This window comes from Myotis daubentonii, chromosome 8 (genome assembly GCF_963259705.1).
Source record: "Myotis daubentonii chromosome 8, mMyoDau2.1, whole genome shotgun sequence".
In the NCBI taxonomy this organism is placed as follows: domain Eukaryota; kingdom Metazoa; phylum Chordata; class Mammalia; order Chiroptera; family Vespertilionidae; genus Myotis; species Myotis daubentonii.
Genome location: NC_081847.1, coordinates 80,329,677 through 80,335,777, shown reverse-complemented (window position 1 = coordinate 80,335,777; position 6,101 = coordinate 80,329,677). Strand labels below are relative to the sequence as shown.

The 6,101-nt window shown below is 41.2% G+C and overlaps 1 pseudogene; it reads left to right on the top strand.

The window, feature by feature from the left end:
• The first annotated feature begins 5,019 nt into the window (after window positions 1-5,019).
• LOC132240413 (U2 spliceosomal RNA) lies at window positions 5,020-5,222 on the top strand (annotated as a pseudogene).
• The last annotated feature ends 879 nt before the right edge of the window (window positions 5,223-6,101 follow it).

Sequence of the window (6,101 nt, the reverse complement as noted above, 5' to 3'; positions counted from 1 at the left end):
TCCCTCCTTCCTTCTTCCTTCCTGTGTTCCTTCTTTTGGAAAAGAACAAAATAATTGCAGTAAAAGCTACAGAATGCTACAGAAAGAGTGGTTAAAGCAGTAAAGTGGACTAGGCTTTTAGGACACACAATTAGAATTCAGACCTGGAGCTTGTCTTCCTTTGGGTACTAAGGGCCAATAAGATACTTGCTGTAGCTGTGAAGCCTAGAGCAGGGTGGCCAGAGCACAGCTGCTGAGGGGCAGGCTCCACTGAAGTCAGGGTAGGTGTGGTGCTTGAGGTAGCCCAGGTCCGGAGCAGTCTTTTAACTCTCACCCAGGGGGGAATTCTTAAAGTGCTAAGGGGCTATTGAGTTCACATCTCTCTTCAAAGGAAAGTGCCCCCGGTGGTTCTGGTGCAGTTGCTGGAGTTTCTGCTCTGATTGCTGAGAACAGAATCTGATTTCCTGCCCCTTGTCTGGACCCTGGAAAGGTCTCAGCCAAGGGCATCTGTGGACAGGCTGGAATATAGGAGGTTAGCCACTGTCCTTTTGGGAATGAGACATGCTCCACATTAGATTGTGATGAGCCTATCCAACAGATGGTCTTTCTTGAGGAAGTGAATGCCACAGGTCCTGGGCTGGTGGCTCCCCTGAGGCCATGGCGAGTCCTGCCATAGATGAATTGCTTTCCTTGAAGCTTGGAAGTCCTAGGACCCAGGTTCAGGCCTTGCCCTGCTGTCTTGCTCCCCTTTGTGAACTTAGTAAATAATCATTACATAAGTCACCGGAGAATGTCTTTTCTTTGCACTCTTAAAGTCTTCGGGTCCTGGTTATGTAATTTTATGTCCGAAAATCTTTCAGCATTCTGGATCCAGTACCTTTCAGGTTATGATCAAGCCTGTTTTTAAAGTCTTCCTGTCACTTACCTACCCTTCTACTAGTAAATGTCCCTCTGTTAGTTCTCTAGATCAGGACTCAGTAAACTTTAAAAATATATATTTAATAAAAGACAAGATAGTGAGCATGTCTCTGCAGACCCCACAGTCTATGTTGTAACTACACAGTTCTCTCAAAATAGCCATAGACAGTACACAATGAATGAGCCTGGCTGTGTTCAATAGAACTTTATTCATGGACAATGAAATTCTATAAGAGTTTATGCATTTCATATACTTTTCAAGAATCATGAAATAGTATTCTTTTAGGAACTTAAAAAAACCAAGCACATTCTTTAATCACCAGCTGTATAAAAACACTGGGTAGGTCAGTTTACCAGCCCTGCCCACTCATAGATATTGTGCTCCTTTTTCTCTGGCTCATTCTCTCCCCTGTAGGTATCTTATTTTCTCACTTCCACATCTTTGTTGATGTTTTTAGTCTCTTAAATTAGAAACTCTTATCCTCAGTCCAGGTTTATTGAAATTCTGCCTCATGCACAAAATTTGGCTCCAATATAGAATTGAGGTTGCATTTCAGATTTCTTCACCTCCCACCAACTAGGGATGGGAAATGGTTAGGACTTTGAAATAAGACTACCTGGGTCTGAATCCTGGTCTCACAGCTTACTAACCCTGTCGTCTTGGGTAACTTAATCTTATTAAGCCTCATCTGAAAAGTGGAGATAATAACAGTCCTGTACTCAATTCAAAGTTCAGAGGGCTATTGTAGGGATAAAATATTATAAGCAGGTAAAGAGCTTAGCACAGTACCTGGCCAGGATGAAGTAATCTGTCCATGTTAGCAGTTGTCAGCTTTGTGTCTTGGTTCCTGTGCTAAATGGTATACTATCCCTCTGCAGTTTAGAGATGAAGCAATTTTGCAGTGAGAACAAAGTCATATCTTTTGTATTAGCAAATATCTTGATTCTTAATTTCTTCCTCTTGGTTTAGAAATAACTTAAAAGAACAAATGCATTTTTTTCTCTTCCTTGTCAATGCTCATTCCCACAGAGGAAAAGTAATTTTCCCTTTTCTATTTTTTTTAAATTTTTACGTTTGTTATATGTGGTGATAGAGTTAATGTAGTTTCTCCCTCTAACAAAAATTTATATTGTCAGAGTCTTATCCTACCTCTACATCTTGGTTTGGGTACTAGAACCATCAATTTATATATACCCAGTTTCAGGAATAATGTTGGTTTATTAATTCTTTCTGTAGAGTATAGAAGCAGGGCCAGAAAACCCTGTAGAAAGAATTTATTTCCTTTCCATTGCCTTTTGATAAAGTATAAAGAATATCAGGTAATTAGGAGTGGGAGGACTTTTCTTAAAATTTAAGCTCATTTTAAACATGTCTGGAACAAGTTGGAAACCAGTTTAAACGTTGGAATTCAAGTGTAGTTTTTTATAATCAAAGATATTTACCTTCTATGGTTACTTCATCTATCATTTCATTCATTCAGGGCATTTAATGAACATTTAGATATTACCTCAGCTAGGTTGTTTAGATGAAAGAAGATGAATGAGGAGCAGTCATAATTAACTCAAGTCATTTCTAGGCCCCAAGAGTGCACAGATGTACAATCAATACTATATAATAAAACTCTAATATGCAAATTGACCCAATGGCAGAATGACTGGTCACTATGACACGCACTGACCACCAGGGGGCAGATGCTCAATGCAGGAGCTGCCCCCTGGTGGTCAGTGAGCTCCCACAGGGGGAGCATTGCTCAGCCAGAAGTCTGGCTCATGGCTGGAGAGAGCAGCAGTGGAGGTGGGAGCTGAAGGCAAGTGGTAAGGAGCAAGGGGTCCAGGACTGTGAGAGCTATGGACTGCAAAAAGGATGTCTGACTGCCGGCAGGTGGACATCCCCTGAGGGATCCTGGACTGTGAGAGGGCACAGGCCAAGCTGAGGCCCCCCTGCCCCCTGTTTTCCCCCACTCCCCCGCCCCCACACGAATGTTGTGCACCGGGCCTCTAGTAAGCTATAACATCAGGCAGCCTGAGATGCCCTGGGTTAGGCACACAGCCACTGTGTGATAGGAAGCAATGGCTGACAGTGATGGTGCAAAGGGAAAAGGCTCCAGGGCAGTTCGATTGGTTTGAGGATTGATGCAAGGGCATCCCTGCCCCCCAGCTAATGGAGCAGCATGAGTGTGAAGGTGTGTGGCAAGTGTGAGGGTTTGGGCGGGCGGGGAAAACAACCCTGGCTTGTGTGACTAGAGCAAATAATGTGTAGGAGGATATAATGAGAGTGGGACTGGGAAATCGACCTCTCCCTTTGAAAAGCACATTGCAAAGACCTAGCTATCCTGGAAGAAGGCAAGGTAGTTCAGTTAGAGAGAATAATTATCTTTTTAATTCAGAAAATGTTAGAAAATATTATTCATTAGAACTAGATATGGAAATATGAAAATTCCTGATTTTTTAAAGGGAAATTATGGAAACTGACACCACCAAAAGGCAATATCTAAGAGTGAAGCACACACCATTTGAAAAACATTGTCTAGCCACCTTCCCCTACTTCAAGTCAAAGAAACACAAAAGCTTAGAACATACAGGGACTATAAAAGTTCTCTGATTCAATATTTCCAAACAATTTTTCCGTGATAATCCCTTAAAAATGACATAAAATTTCCCAAATTCTCTGTGTAATAGTTGTATTCTCTGATTTAAAAAAAAATCATAATTTCACAAAAAGCAACTATAGGTTTAGTGACACTGTTAAGTGAATCTGAATCTAATTAATCTCTGCATCTATCTCATGTCAAAGGAAAACTGTCATTAAAGTGTTGTGTACAATATATTATTTATTCAGGCTGGAGCCAATACTAGTACTCAATAGAGTTGTGACCTTGAGTAACTTGAAGAAGAGCATGTCCTCCCATAGCCCAGTCCTGTCACCTCCACTGAGTCTCATACATGGCTTGTTGCATAGTGACAGAGTCAGGAAAAGAGTCCAGAAATATTCAGTTCAGTTCAGATTTCATTGATCAAGAACTTCCCAGATGTTTATAATTGTTCGAAGACTCTGATGGGCACAAGAGAGCCAGAAAGAGTTTGTGGCTTGATTGCTCCATGGATATCCTTTCCATAGCATATTATTTTTAATTTTTTTTCTGTAAAGTTTCAATAGTAACTAATGATATAGATCACCCAGCGGTAAGGAACATTGAAAAGTAGGCTTTGTGGGTTTTTAACCATGGGTTTCGTGTGTAACTGGAACCTGCAAATACCTGCCCAAGACTTCAGGAGCAGCGTCACTCTGGCTCACCACCAGTTCCTAAAAGGAGCACCCTGGCCTTAGCATTACTTCTTTCTTCACCAAAAGTCACTTTTAGTGCTACTATGTCGGAATTAAAAATACGGTACAGAAGCAGTGTTGAATTGCCTTGACAAGGTTGGGTGAAACTTGCATGGACTCAGAGATAGACATTGAATGAAACTTAAATAAAAAGAACTTCTAAACAATTATTTTAAATATTTATATTGATTTCAGGGAAGAAAGGAGAAGGCGAGAGAGGTAGAAACATCAATGCTGAGAGAGAATCATTGATCAGCTGCCTCCTACACGCCCCTTAGTAGGGAGAGAGCCCACAACCCGGGCATGTTCCCTGACCGGGATGAAACCCATGACCTCCTGGTTCATAAGTCAATCTTCAACCACCGAGTCACACTGGCCAGGTTCTAAACAATTACTGAATAAGAAAATTATGCTGTGATGAGATGGCATGGGGCCAGATGCCTGAGGACCTAGATTTTCTTCTTGAATTTTTAGTTTCTTTATCCTAATGGTGAAGAGCAGGGGCACCCAGATGAGACCTGGGTTGAAAAAGTCCCAGCTCTGCTCCTTACAAGCTGCCTGGCCTTGTCCTTTGATGTCTCTGTGTGTTGGTTCCTCATCTGTAATGTGGCTGCTGTTGTGTGCTTTAAAATAATACTATTTGGATTCTCTCTCTGACGATTGGAGCTAGAACAATGGCATTACGTGAGTTTGAATTCTGGCTCTGTCACTTACTAACTGGGAGAATTTACGTGTGTGTGTGTGTGTGTGTGTGTGTGTGTGTGTGTGTGTGTGTGTGTTTAATTTCTCTAAGCCTCATCGCTTCTCGGCCTTTTGGCTAAGATCAAGTGTAGTATCTGTTCTTATCAGTTTAATTTCTCTAAGCCTCAGTCTCCTCTATAAGTAATATGGGGTCAATGATACTTAATGCATTGTTTTGAGGATGACACATGGTGCATGGACAATGATTTGTGCTCATTTTAATTTAGCATTTGATGATTTTGATTTAGGGGCATATTTATGATTGGCTACCATGTAGAAAATGCAATGCTAAAATTTTTTAAGAATTGAGTGTCTTGTATCCTCAAAAAACTTATTAGCTAGCTAGGGAGGTAAGCAATACAAATCACTAACAATATAAAAGTGTAAAATATGTCATGCAAATGATGGTGCAATACAAGACATGACTATCAAATGGCATACAAGTTCCAATAAAGCAAAACCCAGAAAAGACCTGTGATTCCGTGAAAAATCAGGACTTTTTTTTCCACAGAAATGTACTTATGTGAAAAATACATGTGTGAAGATGGCAACAAGCCATATTGAACCCCTTACAAGTTTCAGGGTTCTTCATCAAATGTACAGAAAATAAATAGCAGGTTTTCCCCCTGATTAATGTCTGAGAATGACAGAGTTCCAGAAGGGGAAATCTGCCATCACCACATGCTGACCAAACTGAGCCCTTGTGTAGACTGTTGCTTCTGGTTTACTTGTTGCACTGTGTTGGGTTTATCTTTGATGGTCCTGCTGCTGTTGCCCCTGCCCTTCTCCACAGAAACTCTCCTGCAGACATACGGACTCGTGGTTAGGAGCTCTTCCCTTGCAGTAGGGCATAGACTTACTTTCTCTCCATCTCATCTCACCTCATCTCATCTCATCTCATCTCATCTCATCTCATCTCATCTCATCTCATCTCATCTCATCTCATCTCATCTCATCTCATCTCATCATCATTCTAATACCCTCTTGGGTGACATGGAGCTATACTTCACCTCTTTGGGGACTTGGGTTCTTTCCATATTTGCCCAAGGTTCTCTCCTGAACATGTTCACCCCATCTCAATAGCTTAGCTTGGTTATTAGTATAAATATTCCCCCACTTAAATGCGAATTCATTAAGT